Source organism: Cebus imitator, unplaced genomic scaffold, assembly GCF_001604975.1.
Source record: "Cebus imitator isolate Cc_AM_T3 unplaced genomic scaffold, Cebus_imitator-1.0 Scaffold288, whole genome shotgun sequence".
Classification (NCBI taxonomy): domain Eukaryota; kingdom Metazoa; phylum Chordata; class Mammalia; order Primates; family Cebidae; genus Cebus; species Cebus imitator.
Genome location: NW_016107603.1, coordinates 2,154,235 through 2,172,452, shown reverse-complemented (window position 1 = coordinate 2,172,452; position 18,218 = coordinate 2,154,235).

Genomic DNA, 18,218 nt, shown 5'->3' with positions numbered 1-18,218 from the left:
AAAAATGTGGTCCACTCAATTTACCGCCACATGCATGCCACCAACACAATGTGTTTACCTGCTGCACATCAGTCAGCTTTCTGGGAAAAATGTCTACGAAGCATTACTAGGTGGCTGAGTGCTTTGCAGAAATATGGAAGCCTATACCTAGGGCTCCATTTCTTTTTGGTGTCTAGGATGAACTTGACTGCTAAATTCCATCTGATATATCCCCCACACTATGATATGAGCAAACAAACAAATGTATCAGTGAGAAAATACACAGTGAAAGACAATCTAGTATAAAATTAAAAACCCAAACTCTGATTAAACTCAGTTTCTTCTATTTATCAAATATGTGATCTTAGACAAACTATTTAACCTCTCTGTGCCCCTGTTTTCACATCTATAAGGTGGGGACAATAATGGCACCTACATCTGATAATTGTTATGAGGATTAAATAACTTAGTGTGTGTGATGTGCCTGGAATAGCACCTAGCATGCAGTAAGTTTCAATTAAGTGTTTGCTAATATGGCTATTATGCATTAATAGCAATTGCTGCTACTATCCTCAGTAGAATAGAATAGAATCAGTGACAACTTTTGGAAGAAATGCATCTCTTCTGACTTTTTCCTGACTTCCAACATAGAGAACCTGGGAATGGGCATCTCCACAGAGCAAACCACCTAAAGTGTGTGTAACAGATCATTGTAAGACTATTGGGCTGGTGCTCAAGTATTCTGAGGAGAAGCGTCACTCTGTGTCTTTTAGGTCCCTTAGAAAATTTCACAACAACTTCTCATGGCTCAGCAAACTCATCAATCCCAATTTCTTTGGGAACCAAGCCCCCCATAAGTTAGGAGCTGCCACATCTCACACAATCTCCAGGCACAATTGAAAGAGCCAGGTCCCAGTGCTTGGTCAGTCTGTCTCTGCCTGGACCACGTGCAGGATCAGGTGTTACAGTTTTAGGCTCAGAAAATGGCAAATGGCCATCGGCTTACTCAAGTTGTGCTCAGTTTCTGGACAGAGAGTCTCTCTTACTGAATCATGGGAGTCCAGACTGATGAGGATTGGTCATGAAGGCACTTCACGGCCAGGCCCTGCCAAGAAGTCTCCTTTCAGTACCTTATATTTATTTAACCAATATCCACTGGATACAGGATACTGTCTTAAGTACTTGGGGAGGGCGAGGGAGGATTATCAGAAATTAAAGATGGTGCTGCTTTGAGGTTATGAAAAGGAATAGGACTCATTTATGGTTCTTGGGATTGAGTGGAATAGAGAGAAGATCGACGAAGGGTTTTGTTGTTTGGTTTTGCTTTTTTTCACATCAACTGGTTGATTATAGTTCAAGCAAATATTTCCTTGGCCTTCCCCATCTCTTCCATTTTTACAGTAGCCTCACATCCTCATTTTTAGGATGCGCTTGTTGGCATTCCTCGTTAGTACAACAGGTCTGTTTATTACATCTTAGAAATCAATAGTCTAGTTTAAAAAAGTGTTGCCTGCCTTGCTTTCCTGGAGATGATCTGTTAAAGCATGCACATGCGTTGTCCACATGTGCAGCCCTGTCATTTCTTTGAACATCACTGGACACAGGCACAATCTTAGCTACCAGGTAAGACTGTAAAAGCAGCTATAAGGAAAATGCTTTTCATCAGAACATGCCAGTGCCAGGCTAAGATATGTGAGTCTCCCCGAGGCTAATTATTTGCTTTCTCATCCAATCAATATTCATTAAAACATTGACAAAAGAACACATGCTGAGTAAATTAAGAAGAGAGTAGAATCCCTGTGGCTGTTTTCTACCTCTCTGTTTCCCCCAAGCAGTTCATCTCTTACTTTAAACTTGCACTCAACTCAGCAGAAGGAAAGCCCTGCAAAGAACCAAATCACCAATTTTTAGAAAGCAATTTAGTGACCACTAGGACCTAGGGGGTCTTTTCACCCTACCACACAAAGCACAGTATCAAATTATTCCTGTGTTTCAAACAAAACAGTCATCACCCCAAAAGGAATTCTGGTCAATATAAATGTCCCCTCCTCATTATATTTCCAGGGATGCTTTTGTGCCTTTTGTGTATCAGCCTCCCAGACAGCTCTCAGCCCTGGGCAGTACAGAATGGGGAAAAACATGTTAACAAAGAGAGGAGCAGGAGGGTGGCTGTGCTCTTAGCCTCGGCGAAGGCTTTCTGGTGCAGGCCAGAGGCGGGGGACCTGCCTGTGAGAATGTGGTCATTTTCTCAAAAACAAACAAACAAGCAAGCAAGCAACAACCACCAAAAAACCTCTGAGAGTCTAAGGAGGAAAGGAACCAAGAACGAGATGTTGTGGCGAAATGCCAGCTTTAGTCCTGTGAGATCTCCTCTCATTTAGGGACTCTGCAGGATTTAGTTTTCAGCTTTTACTCTGGCATCCTCCCTTTGCCAGCTCCTTAACAGAACTCAGAGAAAAGGCATGGCCTCCACCTTCTAAAGCAGTGCTGTCCGGCAGAAGCCAATGAGGACCACCTATGTAATTTCCACATTTCTAATAGCCATGTATTTAAAAGTAAAAAGAACTGGCTAAAATCAAATCTAACACCTTTCAATCCAACGTATCTAAAATATCATTATTTCAATGTATGAACAGCATTAAAATTATTCATTTGTTTCATTCTATGTCTTGGACAATGCACTTATTGAGACTCTTAGCCTCATGGTGAGACCTGTCCCTGTGCGCAGGGAGTTTGCAGTCTGAAGAGAGGGTGGAAGTTTGAGGACCATCTGTCTGTGAGTTACTCGTGTTCCGAAGGCCTATTCCGGAAAAAGAGATAGCATAGGTTCCTTACTGAGGGTCCAGACTCTGAAGTCAGGCCACAGATCCTCAACTCTTTCTTTTATAGCTAGGAGACTTTGAGCAACTGGCTGAATCTCTCTAAGCTTCAGATTCTTCACCTTGTAGGTTGTTTTGAGGCCTGGTCATAAAAATCAATGGAAAAACATGATCTCTAATTACATAAATTATGAAATCTTTATCATTGATATAATTATTAAGAACTTGGCATAGTCTCTGGTCTCTAAGTCCCTGAAAAGGAATATTTCTAATTTATCACTGACTGACAAAGCCCTATGATCAGAGAGAAAGAGAAAGTTAGCTAATTAGTTAGTTGAGCACAGAAAGAAAGACAAAGTAGAGATGGGAAATAGAATAGCCAGGGAAACAGGATTCCTTGGAGGCAGAGGCCCAGACACTGAATTTGCCTTGCCCCATGTCTGAAAACACTGAAGCAAGGCAGAAGTCAGTATTTAATAAGTGGAGACATTTCCCAACTATCATGTGGCTGGGACCAGAATGGCAAGCCCCTTTGGGTTATATTGATCCAGAGGAAAATCCCACGGCTTCTGGAAAAGAGGAGGGAGTGAGCAGGAGAGCAGAGGTCAGCAAGCGTTTCAGTGGGCACTGAATAACCTCTCTCTCTCCCGGAGGCAGAGCTGTCTTCATGATACAGTTCCTCCTCCCTGTCAGGATTTCCTGGTCACAGTATTTATTCTCAATACTATGTTTGTGATTAAAAACATGGAGCGAATTAGGATAGCAATGAACGGAGACATAAAGTCTGCGGGGTTACAGGACCTCAGTCTGACGTCCCATCCAACCCCAGAAACCACTTTCTATGTGTTCCAACAGGTCCCTTGCCCTCTGTGTGGCCATTAGTGCAGGTAAGCTCTTTAGTTGACAAGGTAGCCTACAGCTCTACATGTTAGAAAGATTCCCCTTGTATGAAGCCAAAATGTGTTTTTCCTTTCCATTCCAGCTCACTCTTGGCCTGAACTTTGCTCTCTGAACATGCCTAATATCTCTTTTATAGGACAGTTACAAATATGTGAAGGCAGCTATGACATCTCCCCTTGCTTCTGTGTGTGTATGCCAAACTAAACAACATTGCTTTCTTTAATCCACGTGTCACTGACCGAGGTATCCCGGCTGCTTTCCCTTCACGGAATGGGCTACATTTTCGGAATGTCCTTTTAAATGACAATGCAATGTTGGAACACTCTCCTCCTGATGCATGCTGAGCAGTACCCAGGAATATTGTTTGGGACATGCAGCTTGTCAGCCCTGTTGCACGTCTGCCTCGCCATCCTGCTAGCTGATCATGGTCAATGTTGCCTGTTCTCTTTACACAATGCCTTCCCCCTCCCACCCAAGCCCCACTCCATCTCAGCGTCAGCCCAGAGCCTCCTCATTGCTCACCTGGATTATTGATGTGGTCTCCAACTGGCTTTACTCCCTCCAGTCTCTCACCTCTGCAATGCCTCTTTCACCTTGTTGCTAGATTGTTCCTTCTAATTCATAAATCAGTTCTTGTCACACCCTTGTACAGACACAATCCCAAGTCCCTATGGCCTTCAGAATAAGTCTTGACTTCATGGTCCAGGATCAGAAGCCCTCAGTGATTCAGCTTTCCCCTATTTTGTTGGTCTCATTGTCCTTGACACCCTTCCAGCCATGTCTAACCCCTTGCCATTCTCCTCAGCCTCAGATATTTCACAGTTACTACCTGGTGGTAGAAAGCCTTTTGTCATACTTCAAAGCTCAGATAAAACGTCATTCCTCCAGGATGCCTTAAATGATCTCCTTGGAAGCCAGCAGCTTATTAGTTGTATTTTCTTATTGGGTCACTCATTTATAATTTTTTTCTTTTGCTCTTTTCTCTTCTCTTTTCAGGTAGACACTGTCCCTGTACTCAAGGGAGTTTCGATGTGATAAGACAAAAAGACCCACAAAGAGCGATCAGAGTCGTGAATGCTCTAAAAGGGACGGCTATGGGAGCCTGAGGAATGGGAGCGGGAGCATGACCTAGAGAACAAGACATGAAAGCTAAGTCTTGATGTGAGTGGGAGCTCCAGGCAGAGGGACTTACCTGTCAAATAGCCATATATCGAGTGAGAGCGTGGGCCACCTAGAGAAAGGAATATTTAACTTTGTGGCTGCTTCATAGCATGAAAGGTGGGGGCATGGTGGGGATCAACCTGGACAGACCAGCCAAGGCCAGGTGAGGCAGGACCTCACAAGCTATGTTTTAGAATGTGGTCCTTATCTTGAGGACAGTGGGGAGTCTGTGAAGGGTTTAAGCAGAGGAATGACACGAAGTGACATAACATGTCATACTGAGAATTTGAGCTTGGAAATTCCATTACATTTGGGAAAATTGGCTAGCCACATGCAGAAAACTAAAACTGGACCCCTTCCTTACACCTTATACAAAAATTAAGATGAATTAAAGACTTAAACATAAGACCTAAAACCATAAAAAACCCTCGAAGAAAGCCTAGGCAATACCAATCAGGACATAGGCATGGGCAAAGACTTCATGACTAAAACACCAAAGCAATCACAACAAAAGTCAAGATAGACAAATGGGATCTAAATAAACTAAAGAGCTTCTGCACAGCAAAAGAAATTGTCATCAGAGTAAACAGGCAACCTACAGAATGGGAGAAAAATCTTGCAATTTATCCATCTGACAAAGGGCTAATATCCAGAATGTACAAGGAACTTAAATAAATTTACAAGGGAAAAAAAAACATCAAAAGTGTGATAAGAATATGAACAGATACTTCTCAAGAGAAGACATTTATGCGGCCAACAAACATATGAAAAAAAAAAAAAGCTCATCATCACTGATCATTAGAGAAATGCAAATCAAAACCACAATGAGATACCATCTCATGCCAGTTAGAATGGCAATCATTAAGAAGTCAGGAAACAACAGACGCTGGAGAGGATGTGGAGAAATAGGAATGCTTTTACACTGTTGGTGGAAGTGTAAACTAGTTCAACCATCGTGGAAGACAGTGTGGTGATTCCTCAAGGATCTAGAAATAGAAATTCCATTTGACCCAGCAATCCCATTACTGGGTATATACCCAAAGGATTATAAATCATCCTACTATAAAGACACATGCACACATATGTTTATTGCAGCACTGTTCACAATAGCAAGGACCTGGAACCTACCCAAATGCCCATCAGTGATAGACTGACTAAAGAAAATGTGGCACATATATACCATGGAATACTATGCAGCCATAAAAAAGATTGAATTCATGTCCTTTGCAAGGACATAGATGAATTTGGAAACCATCATTCTCAGCAAATTAACACAAGAACAGAAAACCAAACATCAGATGTTCTCACTCATAACTGAGAGTTGAACAATGAGAACACATGGACACAGGGAGGAGAACATCTCACACCAGGGTCTGTCAGGAGTTGGAGGGCTAGCGGAGGGATAGCACTAGGAGAAATTCCTAATGTAGATAATGGGTTGATAGGTACAACAAACCACCCTGGCACATGTATACCTCTGTAACAAGCCTGCACATTCTGCACATGTATCTCAGAACTTAAAGTATAATACAAAAAAATGCAGTATCCATCCCCTCAAGTGTTTTTTTAAAAATCCCATTACAGTAACAGTGTGGAGAAAAGATGAGAGCCAGTTTGTAGTGGAGGCAGGGGAACCTATTACGAACTGAAACAAAACCGCGGATATGGCAGCTGGTGCAAAGACTGGTAAAGAGACTCAAGAAATGCTAAGGAAGTAGAAACCTCAAATTTGGTGAACCTGAGTATGAACAGAAGAGAAGAGGGATAAATGCTGAATTTCTGGGTCTCTATTTAGCTTTTACTTCATTTTGTCGTGTTTTATCAAACTCCCCCCACAAAGAGGTAGCACCACTCTCAGCAAAAGCTCAAGTCCCTGATACCAGGAATAATCTCTCAATTAGCTATAGATGCTTAGCGTTGCCCTCAGTGATAGCTTGTCCAAGTAAAGTCTTAGTAAGCATTTACTAAATTTCATAAAACTCCATGGCACAGCATCAGAAGCTGAATTTATGATCAGATAGTGCACGTATTTTTTCAAAGAAATACTTTTGAGCTGGGTGTGATGGCTTACGGCTGTAATCCCAGCATTTTGGGAGGCCAAGGCGGGTGGGCAGATTACCTGAGGTCAGGAGTTCAAGACCAGCCTGACCAACATGGTGAAACCCCTTCTCTACTAAAAATGAAAAAATTAGCGTGGTGATGGGTACCTGTGAGCCCAACTACTCAGGAGGCTGAGACAGGAGAACTGCTTGAACCTGGAGTCAGAGGTTGCAGTGAGCTGAGATTGTGCCACACCCCAGACTGGGTGACAGAACAAGATTTTGTTTAAAAAAAAAAACAAACTTCTGTAAGAAGACCACTTTGAGAAAGACCTACAGTTGTGTCATTCCATGAGCACCCATCATTTTTCATCCCATTCCACATTACGGGCATTGCTTCAGATATTGAGGATACAGTGTAAATAAGCTTCCTGCCTCACCAGAGCCTGTTCTACTGGGAAGACAAACATAAGTAAATGATTAAAATAAAATATGAATTCACAGAGGTGTAACTGCTAAGGAGAAAAAATGAAGAAGTGAAACAACCAAGGAAATAAGAATTATCTAAAAAACGGGATAGGAAGAAGACGAAATACATGGGAAGAATATTCTAAGCAGAGGGAACAGGAAAGTGTGGATAGCTATATGTCTAGAACATAAAGAGCAAGGAAAAAAAGTGCCAGTGGATGAGCTCAGAAAGATGGGCAGCTCATTCAGGGTCATGAAAAAGAGTTTGGATGTTTAACAGGAGATTGACATGATCTGCTATAGAGTTATTTTTTTCTGCCTTAAAGGTTGTCACAAGCCTGTACCTCATATTCTTGGAGAAAACAAGAGTAGTTTTCCATAACTTTGCCTCTCCCAAGAATGTTCCCCAGGGAACCAGCTAAACCATGTGGTGTGAGCTTCATTCAGTACAGTTTCACTTGGGCTTTGCTCCAGCATCTTTAGCAATATTATTTATTATTGATCCAGTACGGGATTGTAAGCTGCACTGGAACCAACAGGAGGAGCTGAGCCGAACAATGAACAAAGCCCCTATTGTGTGCCTGATAGGTACAGATCCTTTACCTCTGTTACCTGCTCTCCTTGGAGCATGAGGACCAGGGACGTAGGCTGGAGCAGGACAGAAGCAACTAAGCCTTCTGTGACTGGAATACTTTACCAAGAAAAAGAGAAAGAGGCTGGCACACTGGCAGTGCCAGATGGTGGCAAAAGGGCACAAGCAGGTGATGAGTCTGAGGTTGAAAGAATGGGGACATGGAGGCCAAGGAGAAAATTTGGCCTTCAGCCTGTTACAACAATGAGATAGCAGCTTAGCATCAAAATCACAGCTGTGGGACATTTATCTCCTCTGATTTACCAAGAAGAAATCAAGGTAATCACTTCTGAAGTGAAGAAAAAAATAATAAAATAAACAATGAGAATAAAATAAACAATGATTGAAGTTAGACTATAAAATGAAAGCACACACAGCGAACCCCACATTCCAGCAGGTCTTCTCTGCACCTTGAGAAGCCAAGAGAACTTCTTAGGATAAGAAAAAGAGACTTAAAACTGGAACTTATGTAAAGAAGAAAAATATCAATGGCAAACGGGGCTCTTGTTAGCAAGTTCTTTTTATTTTCTCCTGTGAAAATGAACAAACATGAGGCCTTGTTATAGTGTTTCAGTCACTGCAATTCTCCCTCTGTCCTGACTCTCTCCCCGCAAACACAAAAAAACACGCCCTCTCCTTATAAGAAGCCTGTTTTCAATTATCCCTAGATTCAGAGATGATTGTTCTTTCTGTTTTTATAAATGTGGTTGAGGCTATACCATAAACTCAGGTCTTGGGCTTTTTTGCCCAGTCACTAGAATTTCATCAATGCCCTCACAGTCAAATGGCACCCATGTGTTAGTGATCTCACAGATACACCATTGTAATGCTTCATTATCGTTTTCCTTGAAGGGGGAGGTGGGAGGGGGATCTTTCACAGGTTCCAACATGTACAAAACACTGCTGTCAGAATTTTACCCACAGTAGTAGCCTGAGCATGTCATTCTAATCACAGGGGAACCATATTGGCTCCTTGTCAAATGTTGAATTGATTTTAAAATTGCTTTGATGACTTATATATTCAGCACACAGTTTGGGGCCTCTGTTTATCTCTCCATAGGAGCCTAGTCGCAGCTTGAAAGCATTTGAAACTTGTTCTATCGGCCATTTGAAAATATAGGTTTAAGTCACATGGAGCATGTGCTTTTGGTTGCTGTTGCGGAGGCTCACATTTGGAGTTCATTCCTGGCTGGCCTCCAAAGCACTGAATGAATAGATCTATTTAAGATGAAATTTCAGTTTTATCTTTGTACAGAATTCTTTTGAATTAAACATATACATAAGTTGTGCATAATTTGATTTGGGGTTATATAGCATATAAGAGCTTGAAAGAAGAGTAGAGGAAAGGAAAACAAAAACATCACCTGACCTACTGGTTAAATTGGTCACATGTTCCCTATTTTACCTTCCAAGTTCAGTCAGGTGTTTCTGGCAGCAGGAGGTTTGACTTTTGCCCAAATCTCTCACCAGGATAGAGAAGAAAATCTTGCCAACATAGAGCGAAAAGTCAGAATTGGACTAGAAAGACTAAATTTTTGTTTACCTAGGAACTGATTAATAAAAGGAAGGAGGAGGAGGAAGCTGAAAGAAAAATCAGGAGGAAATCTGAACCGCACATCTGAATGAATGGCTAAGCTTTCCTGTTGTGTTAGATTCGAGGATGACAATTAGTTGAAATTAGAAAAGTGGAAAGTAAGACAGGAATGTGATAGCCTAAAAAACCGGAGTCCTCACAGTTCTACTTGTCCTGTTGGGGCTGGCTGAGTTCTTGCACAGTTTTCCCCAGGGTGGGTGCAACACAGAATTCCTCATGCTTATGAACGTGTTTGATGGGTTAAACTTAAATCTAACTTGGATATCCATTACATTGCAAGATGCATGTTTAACACACGTGGACTTAGTAGAAAATGTTTATGATGGGAGGCAGAGATGAGTCAAGCTGCTTTTTAAAATTCATAAGGTTAAAGCTTATGCTACCCAAGGTCTATGGAAAGCTAATGAGTTCACTTTCTGAAGATACTTAGTTCCTGTCTACATTGAGAAGAAGTCAGTTGTTTCAATTCTGCCTCCAGAGGAAATACAAAAATCCTCTTAAGCATAAGGACTTTTGTGTTGCACCCAGCCTGGGGAGAACTGTGCAAGAACTGGCCAGTCACACAGGACAAGTGGAACTCCGAGGACTCTGGTTTTTCAGGGTATCACATTCCTACCTTACGTTCCATTTTCCAAATTTCAACTAATTATCATCCACTAATCTAACACATACCATTAAAGCTTAGCCATTCATTTAGATCTGCAGTTTAGTACTCTATGGTTGTACAATGATAACAAACAAGGCCTGAATTAGCATTCCTCACTACCTTTCAAGGTTCGCTGCCCACTGGGGAAGAGGCAGAAAGGTGTGATATATCATAGCTAATCCTGGCCATAGTCTATCAATACCATAATTTCATTTTCCAAAACACAGGACTAAATGATGAATTTAACAAAGAAAAGTATACTAAATCCAGGTCAGCTGAGCAAGGATACAGGGACTGCTGAACTTTTCACAGCTCTAAGGTCACCGATTCTGGTCATAAAGGGTTAACACTTACGTTAAAGGCAAAATGTGATCAGCTTGTCTGGGCCATTCAGCATATTTCAGAATAGTGGTTTTGAGTCCAAAGATCAGAAATGGATTTTCAGTGAAGCTAATGGCATTTAAATTTCATGGCTCTTCACTTTACACAGACCATAAAAAGGGCCCTACCTATGTGTTCTTGTTGTCATGTTATTATAAAACTTCTAAAAGCAAGATCGTTCTATTAGCATGGATGGAGACTGTTCCCTTCCACTTTGACTTGGCCTCCATCACATTTCCACTCATGTTGGGAGGAGGCAGAGTGGCCACGTGCATTTTCAGTAACTGATAGGTGAAGTTGAGTTGGGGATTCCCTGGGTGGGGTTTGGTGTGATATGTTTATGTGGTTTGCAGTGACTTCTGTGTGCAGTTATCACTAGTCATCCTCAATTAATAACTTCAGGAATAGTCCTAACACCCACAGTGCCAATTCACCCAGTGTTGGGACATGAAGATACAAGTCCTGAAGTCATATTGTGAAAGAAACTTGTTCCACAGTGCCCGGCACCAAAAGTTTGTGGGTGGTAAAAGAGAAAAGTTTTTTTTAAATGTGTGGAGGTAAAAGCTACTGTGATGTTTTTTCTGGATTCATGATGTGTGTGGTAATTGACAGATTTTAAATATATTAGTTATTGCTTCTTTTCTCATTCTAAATAAATATTTATTTTCATACCTTATTTATATATGTAATTGTGCATTATTTTTCCTAAAGAGTTATGAAAACCCAGAGTCATTCCTGCTAATGACTCCAAGGGCTGGACAGAGTACTCTCTTAAAGAAAGTGTGATAATCTATCATATACACTTGGTTAAATTCCTATCATCTAGTCAGGCACAGTGGCTCATGCCTGTAATTCCAGCACGTCGGGAGGCCAAGGCTGGCAGATTGCTTGAGCTTGGGAGTTTGAGACCAGGTTGGGCAACATGGTAAAACCCTATCTCTACTAAAAAATGCAGAAAAAATTAGCTGGGTGTAGTGGCATGCGCCTGTGGTCCCAACTACTCAGGAGGCTGAGGTGGGAGAATTGCCTGGGCCCTGAAGCTGAGGATGCAGTGAGCCGAGACCACACTACTACAGTCTAGCATGGGTGATACGCTGTGACCATGTCTCACAAAAAAAAAAAAAAAAAAGAAAAACCCTCATATTATCACTTCACCCCATTTATGAGGTATCAAATCCAGAAGCCCCTCCCTATCACCTCAAATCTCTATTTGTGTTCTTCCAAGATGCCAATCTCCCAGTGCCTTAAAGGATGGAACAAGGAAACAAAAATCAAGCTTGACATGATTGACTTAATTGTTGGAACACATTCCATCTTCTTCTATTAAGGCATGTTGTATTCTTTTGCACGAAAACAAGGCTTTACTTAATGCCCAAGTTAGTTAAATATTATTTCTCAGCCTCTCTGCTTCTTTAACAGCCTATCAATATACCATATGCCAAAGGATGTTAATTAATAAAAGAATAATTAGCTAATGGAATGCGGTGTGATGTCAGGACCTATTACCACACATATTTCCTTCTGCTATACAAAGCACTATTGAACACTGGAGTCCCAAACAGTTAAAGTCCATCAAATGAGTTAAAGTAATTTACTTTCAGTATAGGTAGGCTGTTTGTATATTTGTACTTACGTAAAATTACAGCAAACTGAAGACAATTCAAGAGAAAAAGAAACTAACAACTTTGAAAGAGTAAAGACTAGCTAAGTCTAAATCACATATACCAAAACTGTCAGAAAGTATCTGGATATACAAAGCACTTTTAAGTGTACATGCATTATATCCGTACTTCACACCATTAATGTTATATATGTGTCAGCAACCAGGTATAAACCTACGTTCTCTGAGACGACTTGTCAACTATTTAGTTTAGTCAAATTTAATCCTGTATTCAAAACCATTAAACTGAAAGCTTAATAAAGCTTTACCAACACAACAAAAACAGGAAAGCTTTCCCAGAAAGTTTCTCAAACTATAAAAAGCATTTTACGGCAGCCAGTCTTTAAGATGGTTACCACTGATCCTTCCTGGCATCCACACATCTGGATAGTCCCCTCCCACATCACATTAGGTTTGGTCTATGTGACAAAAGAATATGGTAGAAGTGATGATATGTCACCTTTGAGGTTAGGTTATAAAAGACCGCCACTGGCATTGGCACTCGCTTGCTTGCTTGCACAATCTCTCTCTCTCTCTATCTCTATCTCTCTCTCTTTCTCTCCCTCCCCTCCACTTCCCTCAATGCTCTTTGGTAGAGGGGCCGGGGGGAGCAAGTTGCCATACTGTGAGCTGCCCTATGAAGAGGTCTGTGTGGTAGGGAAACGGAAGCCTCCAGCCAACAGCCAACAAGGAACTGAAACCAACCTCCACATCAGTGGATTTAGAAGTAGACAAAGGAGGTTTGACTGGTTCACTCCCACAGCACCAAGCCCCAACCTCAGTAACCTATCATGTAAAAGGCATATTTCTATGACCTCACAGAGATGAGAAAAGCCTGTGTGTATGCTTGAAACTGAAAGAGTCACATGCTGACGAATAATCACCTCCCTTGTTCAACCAAAACACAAACAAGTGCACTTAGAGGCCATGAGAATGGGGTAGAGTGCAGACAGAGCTATCAATGGTTTTTTTTTTTTTTTTCTTTTTCAGCTTCAAGCTCATCATGTCTTCCTAATCCCAGAGAAAAGCCCAAGCTCAAGCCTCACATTTCAGAGGCAGGTTTAAATCACATTGTATTCAGTTTCTTACAATAGAATTATTTGAATATGACTTTGCATTTGCTGTGCATTTAGAGTATTTCTGATAAGTCAATTCGTGCATTTTTCAGAAACTGTTAACTTATGCAATATATCAAGTAAGAAAAGCATTTTTTAACTTACCAAGGGAATAGAATATGAAACATTCAATTCTGAAATTTCCCAAGGTAAAGGTCAATAGCTGCTATTTCATTGATATTTTGGGATGCTGATCCTATAGACAAGAAGTCAATCTTTCAAACACAAAGCTTCGGAGAGAAGGGGAGTGGATTTCCAGATCTCCAAGTGTCTATGCATATTTTAGGATGCTCTTTTTATCCCCCTTCATTTTTCCCTTGCAAGACTCTCACTTGTGACTTTTCTATAGCCACTGTTTGGGAGGGAAGAAACTATGTGTATTTCATTCCTGAATCCCCCTCACAGTGTTTATCACAATGGAAGTGTACACCAGGCACACAGAATGGTGCAGTTTTAAGCAATGCATTCCTTTCCGGGCAAAAATCTAATGTAATTTTATGAAAGAGACCAATAGACAGTGAAATAAAATGTGCCTAATGTTTAGGAATGCAAGATAAGTAATACATCGATAGGCACATTGTAATATCCTCCTAATGAAATCTTGCTTGATTCAAAGATGAAGTATACTCAGTATGCTAAACAAGAGCTGTTGTGTAAGCCAGCAACGTTAAGATCCAAACAATATACAGATATCTTTCACTCCACTCATCTGCAGGGACAACATAGGGATTTTTTGATTCCATATAAATTACCAACCTTTGTACATTTTAAACAATTAAAACAAGAAAAGAACTATACTTGTGTATGTAATGATGGGTAATAGTGAGTAATTATTCCCATGTTATGTTCCCACTGAAAATGTTCTTCCATGAAGAATTAATTGCTACCCAAGAATCCTGGAATTTGTCTCACAAAAATATACAGAAATCCGCTCAGTCTTCCAGGAGCTAGTATTTGTCATAACCACTCACTCTAGGCAACCAGGAAATAAAACTTTATTTATAGAGTTAAAAAAGGAACTGCAAAAAATAATTACTGCCAGAAATCTAAAAATAGTTTTTACTCCTAATTACTATAAAAATAATACAGGGAAACGTTGGAGCTCTATTTTCCAGTACTTCCTGGCTATGCAAATGTCAAAGTGTCACTTGGCAACAGTTGGACAAACAACAGAGTTTTGTGTCAAGCAAGACAAAGCAACTGGCAATCACTGGGATGCCCTCAGCAGAGGGTGGGGGATTGGCAGCTCGTTTATGAACAAGATTATTATCTGTATCCTACCCTGGCCCTTTCATTTTTTTTGCTTTCCCCAAAAGCCACTGGTTAGTTTCCCATCAGACTGAATTAAGAGAAAACATTCTCGAGTACTGAATAAGCATCTGGTCATAATACAAAACTACTGTGTCGGTGAATCGGCACCTTTCTAAAATTGAGCTTGACCAATGAAGCAAGCAGTCTAGAAGAACTTTTGTGATCAACAACATATGTCACTAACAGATATTTCCAATTGCTCTGAAGTTCCTATCTGTTAAATAGTTGCCACATCACTAATAAGTTCAATCTGACTTTGTTAAAATAATACTATTCTATGGAATCGGAGACAGAGTACATATTGCCCAGCAGAACGAATGGCTTCTGTTTGAATCTCACTGTACTGTGAATATCCCTGGGTGAGTAACTTAATCTAATTTCAGCTGTGGTATAAAGGAAATAACACTAGAACTTATCTCATAAGGTGGCTCCAAGAATTAAAAGAGGCAATGAGTATTTAACACAGTTGGCTCAGTACCCAGCATAAAGTGAGTGCTTAGTAATTTTTAGTTCTCATTAGTTTAGTCATTGTTTTTCAGTCTTATTTCTGTTGTTAATATATTTCTATTATAAAACTATGAGGCCTGATTTCCTAAAATGAATGTCTAGCGGCACAATCACATGATAAAATGTAACTGTTGTCCGTGAATTAAAAGGCAATATTATTAAAAAGCACATTTATCAAACCTATACACATGAACAGTATGTACATATAGGTATGTTGTGTGCAGAAGAGAGAGGGTATGAGCTTTAGACTCTTCTACGGAATCAGACAGAAAGTACATATTGCCCAGTAGAACGAACGGCTTCTGTTTGAATCTCACTGTACTGTGTATGTCCCTGGGCAAGAGACCAGTCATGTGTACTCTTTTGTCCCATTTGAGTCACCAAGCTGTTTCTTCCTATATATTCTACATATTGATATTTTATATCAGCTCTTAAAACATATTCCAACCTCTTCTTAAATTCATACTCTTATACTCTGCGTAATTCTCAACTTCTTCAGTGACAAAATTCACAGCATAAGTGAAGAGAAGAACTCTGAGAAATTCATCTCCATTCCAAAGAACAAAACCGTAGTCAGCAGGGATTCTATAATTTACTCATGTCCTTATTCAAATTAAAATATGGGGACACCAATAAGAGTACCACGGGAAAGCTATAGGCTAACAGTTTCAAAAACAAAAACAAAAAGTGGGCTCTGAAACGAAGTCTTTCTCGTAAAAGCAAAATTCCTGCAGGGCGAGTCAGCTGATTGGTTTATAATGGAGTGCAGAGTTTAATCCAGTGACAAACTACATCCCATCTAAATCACATCAGGATCCCTCTAACAGACTATAAAAGGAATCTAAGAGGATGCCATCACTGCTGCTTTCCTAAAGATCTTACTTCTACATGCTAGAGATATCATTCAATAAAATAAATAAATTATACTGGTAACTCTTTGAATTTGGATTTGCATTTTGTCAATTGCCTAAAAAAAAACAGCCCTCTCTTCTTTTCCCAAGATCAGGAAATAATCCAGGGCTTTGGTGAAATAATAAGAGACAACATACTTTGAAAGAGGCTTGTCAGTAATGCAAACGTCAACTTTCATCTATTTCCAGCTTAGCAAAAATAAACCGAATAATTAGTGTGTTTGAGGTTCTTAGATAACAGAAGGACTATATCAGTGGGTACGATTCCTCTGACCATGGTTAAAAAAAAAAAAATGGAAGAAGAAGAAAAATGAAGAAATTACCATCTATGAAACGTCTGCTATGTGTCAAGCGCCGGCAATTAATGGGGACTAAGTCAATTAATCATCATAACAATCCAAAGATGAGAGTATTATGGTCCCCGTCCCATTTTAGGAATGATGAAAGAACTGATGTTCAAAAAACTGAATTGACTTGTCCAGAGTCCTATAGTCACTAGTAACTAGTCAGCCAACAGAGTCCAAAGTCCATTTTGTTTTTTGCATTATAACATTAATCTATAAATGGACAAAGTTATTTCACACACACACATACACACAGAAATTAACTTTTAAGCTAGTTTTTTAAATTACTAACTTGGATGTTGGGAGCTCAAAATGTATTTTGATATAGAAATAAAGTTGCAAATGGTGGTTAGACTCACAGACTAGTTTACAAATGAGTAACAAAACCGGGATTGCACAAAAGTGTTTAGTTACTATTGCATAATTGTGGGCTATTCCGTTTTTCTTTATTTTCTTGGAATAGGTGCTCAAATTGGTAGGAGAAGGAAGGTGAAGAATTGCAATTAATGATTCCAGATATTATTCAGAAAGTGTTTGGTTGCAAGGAACAAAAACTCATTTAAATTTGTTTAAATAAAGGAGGAACACAGGAACTGAGACCTGGGACAGAAAAGCTGTCAGGAGCTAGTATTTTATGCCCCAGCTCTGATGATTCATTTCTCACCTATACTATGTTCTGTGAGGTTGCTTCTTTCTTTTTTCTCTCTGAGGATAATTTTCTGACTCTCCACACTAAGGGCAGAAAATGTCCTGTTTATATCATGTCTCAGTTAAAATATATTTTAAAAGACAATCTCGGAATAGGTTTGCAGAAATTCTTTGGAAATATCTGGTTCACTGGAAACCTGCATCTCTTTTCTGCTCCTACAGCAGAAAGGGGCTCTCCAAACTCTCAGAGCATATGCCTGAGTCTCCACTGCCCTGGGTCTCGGGCCCATCCCACACCATCACCAGTGTCTTCCCAGAGCCCTCGTCCCACATTTGCTGGCCAGCTCCTTCCTCCATTCCTAGTTCTTCTTCTGTTGCTGTCACTTGTTTTTCACTAACTCATCAACTGGCAAGACTTTGGAAGACTTGTTAGTTGAAAGAGTTTGGAGCAAGAGGTTTTGGCACGGAGAGTTCTGGCAGCACCCACAGATCTCTTGGAGGGGTCCCTGAGAGATAAAACTCCAAATGTAGGAGTCTGAGGGCAGGTTTAGAAATAGCCTTTACTCAAGTTTTATTTCAGACTCTTCCACCAGAAATGGGATCTTGGACAAGTCAACTCTTTCCTTTAGGCCTCAGTTTAAAAGTGAGAAGATCTCAGTAGATGATCCTTAAAGTTACAGTTTCTTGATTAAGACTTGGCTATTCCTCCATTTATTGTAACTTGAGGTCCATATAACTATATTTGATGTTTATACTCTACTTAACCTCAGACAGATTGCGCATCCAAAGCTTTTTGAGTGCTGACATGACACCATATTTGGAAAATTCCACACAGGAGTGCTTAACACAAACCTTGTTTCATACAAAAAAATTACTTTAAATGTTTTATAAAAATACCTTCATAAATACCTGTATTTTATACAGGTATGCTTTGTGTATAGGGTGTATATGAAACATAAGTATCATGTTTAGACTTGGATGCTCTCCACAAGATATCTCATTATATATATGCAAATATTCCAACATCTAAAAAAACCAGAAATCTGAAATATTTTTGGTCTAAACATTTCAGAAAGCGATACTCATCCTTTATTATGAATAACT